This window comes from Lactuca virosa, chromosome 1 (genome assembly GCF_052849685.1).
Source record: "Lactuca virosa cultivar CGN04683 chromosome 1, Lactuca_virosa_CGN04683_v6, whole genome shotgun sequence".
Taxonomy (NCBI): Eukaryota; Viridiplantae; Streptophyta; class Magnoliopsida; order Asterales; family Asteraceae; genus Lactuca; species Lactuca virosa.
In genome coordinates this window covers 174,662,772-174,675,877 of record NC_136426.1, presented here as the reverse complement: position 1 = coordinate 174,675,877, position 13,106 = coordinate 174,662,772, and positions in this window count along the sequence as shown.

Sequence of the window (13,106 nt, the reverse complement as noted above, 5' to 3'; positions counted from 1 at the left end):
AACCTTTCCTTTTCATTTCATAGATCTCCTTCTTGGTTCATTTTTGGTCATTTTGACCCCTCTTGGTTGATGATTGGGAGTTTTAGTCGTTTGTGAAGCTTGTAATTGTAGATTTGGTTGTTTCAGGGGTCTCTTGGGCATAAAGGTGCAAACTTTATGGTGGTTATGAGTCTGTGCATGTTTTAAGTCAGTTATTAAGCTCTTTTGAGCTCTAGAGCCCCATTTAGCCATGCATGCACATAAAGTTGACAATTTTATGTAATTAACCACCTGTGGGAAATCAGATCTGTGTGTTGACCCAAGTCTTAACGGATTAAGTGCATATTTGGAGGTTGGATTTGGGCTGGTGAGTACGTTGGGCGTACAAGCATGTACACTGCGCGTCAAGCCTCCCAAGCAGTACGCTAAGCGTACAGTCTGAGTACGCCCCACGTACTCAGCAGACTTGGGCCTTTATGCATTTTGGGTTGGGCTGTGTTGGGCCATGTTGGGCCATTTGGAATTCATTGTTGGGCTGTTATATATTGTTGGGCCTTCTTGGGAAAAGGCCCATGAAAGGAATTAGGCCCAATTTGGAAAATTGGGCCATATTTGGGCCTTAGATGTTTATTTCGGATTTTTGGGCTTTTGGATCAAAGATTTGGACTTGGGTCTTGGCCCAAATCGGGAAAGGGTAAAATGGATATTTGTCCTAAGTATGGATCATTAGTCAAGGATGGTAATCCAATTGATTAATTACATGTTTGTTTTGTTGTGATAGTTTGGGATTCTTCGTGAGCCAGCAGTCGGAGGTTTTCAGTGTGGTTCGGCATTATGAGGAGAGTTCTACTCACTGTATTTTCGGGTCGAAGGCACCAATGTCGGCCCTTTGTATTGTTATCCTGGTTTATTGTATGATTGAGTACTATGGTATTCTGTTAGATCTGTATCCTGGTAGATAGGATGATGATATGCTTAGGGATATGTTAGATATGCCTGTTATATGTTCTGGCTATATGTTTACCAATCGCATGTGTTGATGTAGTGTGGTTGGGTTGAGATTGTACTGCTTTGGGCAGCCAGTCAAGAAACCCGGTGATATTCATATCGATATGTTATATGTATGCTTATCTGTTATGCATATGTCGACATGGTTTGTGTGTATGGTTGGGTTGAGGCGGTCCTGCTTAGTGCTGAAGGCCAACAGACCCAGGGCGGCCCGGATAGACTGAAGGCCTGTGAGGCGGACCAGTCAGTCCGAAGGCCCGGAGAACGGTCCAGACAGGCTGAAGGTCCGGTAAGGCGGTCCAGACATGCTGAAGGTTCTATGAGCGGTCCAAAGAGGCTGAAGGCCCAGTGAGGCGGTCCAAACATGTTGAAGGCTTTGTATGTATGTTGTTTGTTGTAAATGTTATCTGTGGTGTGTTGGTATGTGGGGGAAACTCACTAAGCTTTGTGCTTACAGTTTTGGTTTATGGTTTCAGGTGCTTCTGTGGATCGTGTCAAGGTGAAGGCGTGACCGTACACATCCTCACGTTTTGCACTTATGATTTCTGGGAAACTCTGATAATGTGAAAGTTTTGAGAACTATGTTGAAAGCGACTCTGATTTTTAAAGTAATGTTTTGGAAACAAGGGTTTTGTAAATACTTCTTTATAAAAAGGGTTGTTTTGAAAAAGTTTAAATTTTATGAAATTTTAGGGATGCTACAAGTTGGTATCAGAGCCTTGGTTTGAGTGAATTGGAGAGGAACACTCGTGTGAATCCAGTCTCAAACTATGGAAAAATATTTTCAAAATGATTTTCAATTGGTTTTCAAAATACTTAAAGAGGATGCGATGTGTACGATCAGCCGGAGCCAGTAAGTAGACCCCAAAATACCATACTGTTATTTGATATTGTGATATGTTAGAACAACATGCTAGTAATAAGCTAGGGATCTTCAGGAATTGCATGATAGAATTTCCTGATTATGTGATGCCTTAGTTCCTATAGAGTTTCCTTTTTTGGCGGTTGTGTGACTCTTTCGTGTGTGAATTGTCTATTGAGTGGATACGCTAAGTCACATGCTACATGGTTTAAAGGATCTTCGGCTGAGGGGTTTGGTACTGCTTCGCAGCTCTTGTCTGAGTCCAACCGTTGTGGGATTGAATCTTTTAGCCTAAGATTGTTTAAACTGTGGGGCATGTGACTATATTCATCCGATAGTCGTCTGGCACCAATGGAGAGTCGTGTGGCAATTAGTGGTATGGTGAGTCGTATGGGGGCAGTCGGCCAGTCGCGTTGTTGGATGAGGAGGCGATGGTTTCCTTAGAATGGGCTCAATTCTTAGCGGGTCAGCACGAGGAATGATCGGCCACTCTTGATAGAGTGGGGGTAGGGCGAAGATGCTCTCGAGAAGCTGGGGGTTTGAGATCAAGGATTTCATAGGAGGATCTATCAGATTTTATTGCATTTTAGTGTCAGTCGGCTACTCTGCATGAATGTTGCTTGCTTTGTGCTTTGTGGAACTCATGAGTGATGTGAGTTAGCCATTAATTGAATATGTCAAGTCACATGTGAAAAAGGTTGGATAATCTCAGAGTGATGGATTTGACCCTGCTGTGCAGCTCTTGTTTGAGTCCAACCGTTGTGGGGATGAGTCTGTTACTTGAAGGATTATCTGAGCTATTTTGCATGTGATTGTATTCATGGAATGACTAATTGACATTGTAAGGAGTTCTTCAATAACTGATGGCAGAGAAGTGTGGAACCCTAGGATAGCCTAAGGAGTCCTTTAGTGCAGTTGTTTCGCTGTTGAGCATGTTTCAGGAATATTTTATGACTAGGTCGTAGAGGACCCGAGATAATTCTTGAGGAAAGTATAGATAGGCGTGGATGGTAGTATTGGGCCCGTACTACTGAAAGCACAGGATCCATACTCTATTCAAGGAAGATTTCGGGGAATCTAAGGACTGGTTAGGGAAGATAGCATGGTTCGAGGCAGTGGTTTCGTATCTATCGATCTTTTGGCTTGGGCTGCTCAGGCGAGGATGGGTTTTGTGTTTGTTCAGGCCTTGTGGCGAAATTGATGTGGGTTGAGTGGTTCAGACCCAGATGAGTATGTTGGTTAAAAGTCTCGAGGGTTTTGTTAGAGGTCGTGCCTCGGGCCTCGAGACACGAGGAGGAAGCGGTTGATATGATTGGCTTGGAATCACATCTGGGATTTAAGTGGCGGATTGTCGCATTGGGTTGTCGTTATATGTGGAAAGGATGTTGCTCTTCTGTTTTTTTCGAGTTAGAAGGATTCGGCAGGCTTGTAACCTCCCGAGTTAGATTAGATTCTCAGCTTGTGGTTTTTTGGTCGCAGTAGTTGGCGACAGTGCGTCAGTGCCGGTGTGCGCAGATGGATTGACGTGGCATGAGTACATTAGCGATGCGAGCAAGGGACCGTATTCTTGGGGGATGGGGAAGCCATGTGTCGGATTGTAGTTGGATTGCAAGCAAGGAAGGTATGTATGGATCGTAAATCGGTAGTTGCTTATGCCTTGTGAGTGGTTATAATTGGGAAATTCAGAGGTCTTCATATGTAATTTAGGTTTTTATTGGGGTTCGTTTGATCCGTATTTGGAGGTCTATTCTACGTATGTCATTCATTCCATGCTCAAGTGTGGTTGTACCTGGTTGGTCCGGTTGGGTTATGTTTTGGGTTTCACCAGCAGTGAGCAGTGGTTCGAGTTCTAAGTGGGGGAGAACTGGGATTCTCAAGTTGAGTGTCAGTCATTGAGGGTTTTGTCAGTTCACTGTTCGGATTGCTGCTTTCATATTTGTTGGACAGAGGTTGATCAGCGAACCCCTTTCCAGAAGCGGGTATGTTCAGTTCCACATAGATCTTGATTCTCTGGTTTGAGTGTTAGTGTGTCCTTGACCACTGGCCATGGGATTCATCATTCAGCGGAGGTTCCCTGGAAAGTTTAGTTGTGTCAGCCGGGATTCAGTGATCGGACCAATTTTTCGTCAAGTTCAATATATTTTATGTTCCTCCGGTCTTTTTTGGTATGTTTACCCTCAATGGTAGAGTGGGAACTTAGTTCATAGCAGACTCTGGTTTTTGGTAACGTATAGGATCATCTTGGAGGTTTTCTCGAGCCAGTGGTGTAGTGATGGAATCCATTCAGTCTCAATCCTGTATGGGGTCTTATTTTGACCGATCATGAAGATGTTTTCTGTTTTGATTAAGGTGGCATTTCGATTATCTCTGGTGTTTCTTTTCTCTTTGGATGAGATTATGGGTTTCTTAAGTATGTGTACGGGGGTGTTCCATGTGAGCTGGGCAAGATGGCATTGGGGCTTTTGGTTCGAATTATGTGCATGGTTCTTTTGGGATTAACTTCCGGTTGGGACTAAGAGTGCAACCGTTATCCTATCCGCGGGTCGTGCACGACCTTGTTTTCGTAAGGTTTTGCTTTGGTAGCAGCTATGTTGTGCTTGTTTGGCGCTATGAGAGTGTCGACAAGGTCATTGTATTATCGGGAGCATTCCAGTCATAGGCTGTAGGCCTAGTGATCATGGTGGTTCACTTCTTCTGCTTGTAGTACTTTCGGTGTTGGCATGTTGATGGGGGTCGGGCAAGTCACAAATCTATTGGTTAGATAGGGGGGAGTAGAAAGGGTTGAGGGGAGTATCAGTTGGGTATCATCAAGAGCATTGATTTCTAGAAGTCTAGTTGATTTCTGGATACATGTCAAAGCTAGCGGGAGCATAAATGTTATGCAGATAGAAGCACAATTGTTATGCTAGTGGGAGCATAATTGTTATGCTTAGTATTGCAAGTTGGCAATACTATTTATAGGAAACAAAGTTTTCAATTTGCAAGTTGTAATGTTTGGGAATTGTTTCGCTATAGTAAGATTTAAATGAGAGGGGCACTCATACTTAGTTTCAAATCTAAAAGTTTAGATTAAAGGTTTTAATAGAACTTGGTATTGGACATATATGAATATCGTGTTGAAATGATTCAACATAGGAAATTCTATATATGGAAATATTGTAGCAAGAGACAGACGAGATGTCAGGTCTTTATGCAAGACATAATGAATCGATTCTCGTATGCTTCGGATATAGGATTGATTACATATGCTATAATATTCACTTATTATGATTTTTCCAAATGCCTTGGGTATTGAGAGGGAAAAGGACTAGAACTTTGTGTGACTAAAGTTCTGGAACAACTGTCAAGAATATTTTGAGGGTTACCGAAAGATTGGTTGCTTGTAGACAGTTGGAAGTATGGTATTGTTTGGAAGGACCATAGTGACATGTTTTGGATTGGGATGATTCTTGATCAAAATTGATGGTCATATGGGAATATGGAAATGTTTCCATAATGGGAGTTGATTACTGAAATTTGCATGTGAGTTAGGAACTTTAATGCAAGGAAGGTGTTCAAGGGGTGTATCTAGAATTTGAGACTTTGTTATCATGGAATTGTTTTAAGTAACAAAGTTTCAATGGAACATTTTGTAACATCGTTGGCAAAGTCTCTGTGACTTTGAGGCCTCGATCTCACAAAAGGAAATTGCATGTAAAGATGAAATTCTAACACTTTTAGAAGTAACTGAAGGGTTTTGAGCATTCTAACACTCCTATGGTGTACATGCAACCCTAGATACCTTGGATCTATGTTTTCTCTATTATACATGCAAACTTTCAATTTTCCAAGGCATCATCCTAACTAGCATACTATGGAGTATATACACTACAAAAATCTAGTTAGATGACTTACCTTTGTTGTAGCTTTGAAACCTTAAGCCTTTAAGAGCCTAGCACCCCAAGTGTGATGCCTCAAATGCTTCACACAACACCACCAACAATGGAGGACTTGAGAAAAGATTGTCTTGCACACACAAAATTCGGCTAGCCCTCTTGTATCTCACTTAAGTGCCGATTTTGGTAGCCATGAGGTTTCTTATATAGTGTGACACAACTAGGGTTACACCATGTAAACCCTAATGTGCATGACTTTCCACATTCCTTAGACTCCATGGGTTTTAACCTTCATGGAGTATCCATGGGTTACCACATGGGTTTAGCCCAACATAAAGAACTATGGATCATAAGCCCACTTTATAAGAATGAATGATTTACACAATCAATCCCCATATATTTAATTAGTCTCTTTTGATCATAAAATTAATTCCAAATTAATTCTTGATCAATACTAATTAAATAATATGATTTATGTTGGGTCAAAAATATGGTTTATACTTTGCTTTTATAAGCATTTATTATTTTTAGTCTTGGGCCGAAAATAATATTTAGTTTATTTGTAGCTTGGACCGAAAACCCATGTGTTTTCGGTCTAGCATTGGGTTTGGGCCTTGGGTTTGCGGTCCATATATATATAGAAGTAAGGGGTGAGGAGTGGGTGTAGGCCTTGAGAGGAGCAATCATTCATAATCATATTGTAGAGAGAGAAAGTTAGAGAGAAGAAGAGAGTGTGTGTGTGTGTGTGTGAATCTTGTGTTGGAGCATCAATCTTATCATCAATACATCATATATTCATATTATTATTATTCTTCTTCTTCTCCATTCTATCTTGCATCATCCACTTGATTGGGATTCCGCACCATCAAGTGGATCTGATTGATACTCAAGCTAATTTTTGGGACTAACGTTTGGTATCAGAGCTTGGATTGTATCAATCTTTTTGGCAAGATCTGGAGCGTTTTTGAACTTTTTCTTGAAGGATTTTGCGTTTTTGGATAGTTTTTGACAAAATATTGGGGGTTTGTTATTCGATTTTTTTCATAAAAACGACTTTTTGAACGAGTTTTGGGATTAAAAAGGTGAAAAACACTATTTTTGGTCGTAATCTGCGAAGAAGCGTTTACAGCCGACGAAGCGTTTACATCCGAACCGAAGAAGCGTTTACAGCCGAAGTGTTTACAGTCGCAAACGGTTTGCGGTCAGCAGTTCCAACACGTGTTCGGTCCGAGGTCTCGCAAGTTCACGGCCCAGCGACGTTTTCGGCTTCGTACATTGTCCTCGTGTTCGGTCCTATTGCGTGTAGTCCTCGCATTCTCGTTCAGCATCAACGAATATTCAAAAATTCGGGGCCGTGGAAGGATTCGAACCTGGGTCTCTCCCATGCACACAACCCACGCCTTACCAGTTGATCTAGCAAGCCAGATGTTTAACATCTCCCCCTTTTGAATCATATAGCTTCGCTATTTCGGTTTTATTTTCGGATTTTTGACAATTTTAGCCGAAAAATTAATTTTACAAATTTTAAAATTCCATTTTCTACCCAAAACTTGGACTTTTAATTTTTTACTTCCTAAATTGACTTTTGACCTTAAAATTTTGACTTTGACTTTCAAGTTTGACCTTTGACTTTAAATTTTGAATGTCTCGTTTAACCTTCAAATTTTGACTTTTAGCTTTTCGGTTTGAATTCTAAGTTTGACTTTTAAGTTTAACTTTTTAAGCTTGACTTTTAAGGTTGAATTTTGAGGTTTTAAGTCAAAGGGAATTTTTTTAAAAAAACAATGAGTTCCTCAAACATTCCGGTCAATGAAGTTTCATGTTCTAAATATTGTGAAGCTACAATTAAATTTCTTCGTGAACAAAATGATTTACTAAAAAGGGAAAATGAGGACCTTAAATATGAAGGATATACTCTTAGGAAGGCTCAAAAACCCTTAAAAGCTCAACTAGAGGCCAAAATGAAGGATTTTAGAACACTTCAAGAGGAATACAACAACAAATGTGAAAATTATACATATGTTAAAGAAAAGCTTGCTAACTTGACTACCGAACTTGATGAATTAAAAGCTTAATATAAAGATGCTGAATTCAACCTTAAGAAATTTGATGTGTCGAGTGAGGTAGCTGCATCGATGATAGAAAAACAACTAAAATTTAAAGATAATCAAAACAAGGGTCTAGGGTATCGTAGTGTTCCACCTCCTTTAAACGACAACTATACCACACCCCTTGAGACCAACGAGGAAGAAATACATGCTAAGTATGGCCAACCCCCTGTGCCAGCTTCAGTTAAGACTGAACAGTCTGGGCCAACTAAGGGTGTTGAGATGAAAGATTCTAATGATTCTTCTTCATGTGCAGGTAAAGCAGTGGAAGTTGAGAACAAGGAGAACATAATTAATTCTAGTTCTGTTGATTCTGTTAACTGTCAAACCAATGACTCCTTGAACTCTGAATCTATTGCTTCTAACTCAGTTACTACTAATCAACCTGCTGTTGGTAAATACAGGCCACCAATTCAAGCTAAACAGAGTGTCTGTTGCAAGTGTGCTTGTGGGAACAATCAGATACAAGGCAATGGCACGCCACAAGGGGTAGGAAGAAACAAAGCCTACGTGAAGAAACAGACATGTTTTCACAGTGGAACACCTGGATACATTGTCAGAAATTGTCCTAATCGCGCATACGTTCCCTACTATGCACAAGGATGGCAAAATGTGCCAAGTGGGAGATTCTCCAAAAGAAACCCTTCCAGGTCACACTCGCGCAATGGTGACTGGAACGCGAAGAAGGCCAAGAATCAAAATCCCAAGGACAAGAAGGGAATGTCGGCCAAGAAGCCAAGCTCAAGAGATGCTTCTGTGAAATCAAGACCGGTTAGGTCAAAGTCATCTCGGCGGCCGACTTCAAGTTCAAAAGCAAGTATTGAGGCACCCATCCAATCGAACAAAAATGGGTTAAACCCAACTACAGATGGGTACCAAAGGTCCACTCTCCCAAATCTTCTAATGACTCTAACATTTCTTCATTTATGTTTATGATAAGCAGGATATGTCATGGGAGAGAGTACCTTGCAAGGATGACAAAGGTCGACCCAGTTTCAAAATGGACTGGGTTCCAAAGACCAACTGATCCCGCTCTGTGTCGAAACAGCTATGAAGGCATATCATCAGACTTCGGTTTGTTGATAGTGGCTGTTCCAGGCACATGATAGGAGGCATCTCTCAACTGTATAACACTCAGAACTTTATGTGAGAGTATGTTTCCTTTTCGGGAAAGAAAGGAAGTAAGGAGAGGATCATACACGGGTGTTTGTGCTTAACGATGTGAAGAATTTTCGGATCTGTTCTGAGATTGAAATATGTATGCTGTTCTCAGACCTTCTGGATGCAAATTCAATTGATGACTTACGGTTTGAGTTTTCTTCTCGATACTCCTGAGTTTTTCTTACAATGATTCGTTTTGAAGATAACCTTTTATTTTCTTATAGTCTTTCGTTAGTAGGTATTGTTTGGGAAGTGATATGAAGTATAGTGCTAAAGGGCAATTTATGATGCGTGTAATGCACTAAAGCCGAATTGTCTAGACTCTGTGTTCAATGTGCTGGTAGGCACAAAGGATTTAAATGGACTAGACTAGGCATAGATGGATTGTGAAAAGACTTGACAATTATTGACTTAGATAGTTCCGTTTGGTCTGACAATACGACGCTCGGGTAGATTGAGCAGTGAGATAAACATGGGAACCTGCGAGATACACTAAAAGTTAATTATCTAGAACTGTGGCTCAACATTTCCTTGATAAACATGGGAACCTGCGAGATACACTAAAAGGTAAGCCTAACAGACGAAGAGAAGAGGACAACGGAGGCCCACTAACTTTGTATATTATTACAGGTTGTCGAGTATGCTACGGAGACGTTATAGCCCATTAAGCATATTATGAAGGTTTAGGGTTTTATTAGCAATGCAAATGGACCATTAAGGCCCAATAACATGATAAAGCTGATAAAGGCCCATTGGGTATGTAATTGGGTCACCGGAAGCCCAATAGCATGTGTGAATATATTAGGCCCAAAAATCATGATATTGGGCCACAAAGGCCCAATAGCACGAGTAGAAGATATTTGAGCCCAACCATTGAATTACGTATAATTTATTGATCTTACCTACTAGTATGCAACTTGGAGTGATTTTTGGATGTAACCTTCTTGAAATGCTAGTAAGTCTCGAAACTTTTTGATGAAAGAGGAAGGATGTTCTTGAATGTTATACTTAGAGAGAGTTTGAAATGGTTTGTGTGTGTGTTCTTTCCTTCGGCAGAGAATAAGAGAGGAGGGAAAGAGAAGATGTGATGGTTACCTAGGTGCATGAGATTTGGGATTACATAGTGGTTAAGTTGCATGGAAGTCCATCATGTAATGGTGATGTGTCTCCTGTTGGATAATGCTTTATTTTTCATTTTTTTTTATTTTGGCTGAGAATGGGCCTAGGAAAGAAGAAGTGAATTTATTTGGGTCCATTCTTGGTCATGCTCGAATACATGTAGTCCATTAGGGAGGTTTTTGGCCCATTGGGCTTCTTTGGATGGTTCACGACCCATTTAACATAATAGAATAGGTTTGTGGCCCATTAGGGCTAATTAGATTAGTCATGGCCCAATAAGGCTTATTGGAGTAGTTTATTCCATTTTAGGCCCAATATGGCCCAAAATGTTAAATCTCATGAAGGTGGGTTGAATTAGAGCCCAATTAAGAGTTCTAAGCCCAAACTAGTCAAATTGGAGACTTATTGGTCCATTAGGCCCAATAAGAAAATCCTAGTCCATATTGGACGTAAACCGGGATTTTCAGGGTTTCCAATCCTTTGTTGACTATTTGAAGTGTTTGTATAGAGTGTTTGATGGAATTTTGTTGTCATTGAATAAAAATCATGCATACTTTCAAGTTTTTGTTACAAATGTTATCATTTTTAATGTTTACAAAAGCATAGAATTCCTAGTTGTGACATCATCCCCCCGTTAGAGGGAATTTCGTCTCGAAATTCTTTTTGAAGCTAGATTTGGGAATGCGAGAATAGGTGAGGTTACTTTTGCTTCATCTGGTCTTCGCGTTCCCATGTGAATTCCGTTCCACACTTTGCGTTCCATCGAACTTTCACAATCGGAATGCGACTTTGCTTAGTACGCTTCACTTCCCTGTCCATGATTTCAACTGGTTCCTCGATGAACAGGATATTCTCGTTGATTTCGATTTCTTCCAATGGGATGACAAGAGTTTCGTCGCATAAGCACTTCTTCAAATTGGAAACATGGAACATAGGGTGTACACTGCTGAGCTCAACAGGTAGCTGCAGCCTATAGGCCACTGGACCGATTCGGGCAAGAATCTTGAATGACCCAATGTATCGTGGGTTTAGTTTTTCCCATTTCCCGAAACGAATCACCATTTTCCAGGGAGAGATCTTTAACAACACCCGATCCCCGACTTGTAATTCCAAGGGTTTTCGTCGTTTATCAGCATAGCTCTTCTGTCAGTCTCGTGATGCTTGAAGTCAAGCTCTGATTTGAACTATCTTATATGTCGTCTCACGTATGATTTCTGGCCCTGTTAATGCATTGTTAGGTGTTTGTCCTCTTGCTAGCTGAGTGTCACCTACCTCAGCCCAACACAACGGTGATCTACATTTACGCCCATATAATGCTTCAAAAGGAGCAACTTTGATGCTTGTGTGATAACTGTTATTGTACAAAACTCAAATAAAGGCAAGTGGATATCCCACGACCTTACAAAGTCTATCACACATGCTCGAAGCATATCTTCAAGCGTTTGAATGGTTCGCTCACTTTGACCATCCGTTTGTGGGTGGTAAGCAGTGCTCATGTCGAGTTGTGTTCCCATAGCTTTCTGAAGTGATTGCGAAAAGCGTGAAGTGAATCTACTATCCCGATCTGAGATTATAGATATTGGCACTCCATGGAGTCTCACAATTTCCTTGATGTAGAGTCTTGTCAATCGCTCCATCTTGTACGTCTCCTTTATTGGCAGGAAATGGGCGGATTTCGTCAACCTATCGACTATTACCCATATGGCATCCAATGCATCAGTTGTCTTGGGTAATTTGGTCACAAAGTCCATGGTAATCCTTTCCCATTTCCACTCGGGTATTACCGGTTGTTGTAATAGTCCCGAGGGCTTTTGATATTCTACTTTCACTTTAGTGCAAGTGAGGCACTTGCCCACATAAGTGGCAATTTCTGCCTTCATGTTAGGCCACCAATAATGTTGCTTGATATCCAGGTACATTTTATCTGAACCCGGATGGATGGAGTATCGTGTCTTATGGGCCTCATTCATGACTACCTCTCTGAATCCCCCAAGTTTAGGGACCCAAATTCGGTTCATGAAATAATATGTTTCATCCTCCTTGATCTCGAAGTTCTTTTCCATTCCCCGTAATGCTTCGCTTGTTCTGTTTTCTGTCTTCATGGCATCAAACTGGGCTTCTTTGATTTGCGAGAACAGATGGGCTTGAATGGTTATTGAAAGAGTTTTCACACGACGATTTGAGTATTCTTTTCGACTCAAGGCATCAGCTACCACGTTAGCCTTGCCTGGGTGGTACTTGATTTCACACTCATAATCGTTTAGCAGCTCAACCCATCTTCGCTGCCTCATGTTTAACTCCTTTTGATTTAAAATGTGTTGGAGGATCTTGTGGTCAGTGAAAATGGTGCACTTTGTACCATAAAGGTAGTGCCTCCAAATCTTCAAAGCAAAGACCACAGCTCCCAATTCGAGATCATGGGTGGTATAATTCGCCTCATGTGTCTTTAGTTGTCGGGATGCATAAGCTATCACCTTCCCACGCTGCATGAGTACACAGCCTAATCCCTGATTCGAAGCATCGCAGTAAACTATGAAGTCCTCAGTTCCCTCTGGTAATTATAGTACTGGAGCACTACAAAGAGCTCGTTTCAGAGTTCGGAAGGCAACCTCCTGCTTTTCTGTCCATTCAAATGGTACGCCCTTTTGTGTAAGCATGGTAAGTGGCTTGGCTGTTCTGGAGAAGTTCTGGATGAATCTTCTGTAATAGCCTGCGAGACCCAGAAATTGACGAATTTCTGTGGGTGTCGTTGGGACTGCCCATCCTTCAATAGCTTTGATCTTAGAAGGGTCCACATGTATTCCTTCTTGGCTGACAACATGACCTAAAAAGTTTACGCTACGGAGCCAGGACTCACACTTAGAGAGTTTTGCATATAGCTTTTCGGCTCGCAGGGTTTCCAAGATTTGTCGGAGATATCGACCATGTTCCTGTTCGCTTCGAGAATAGACCAGGATATCGTCGATGAAAACGATGACAAAGTTGTCAAGGAAT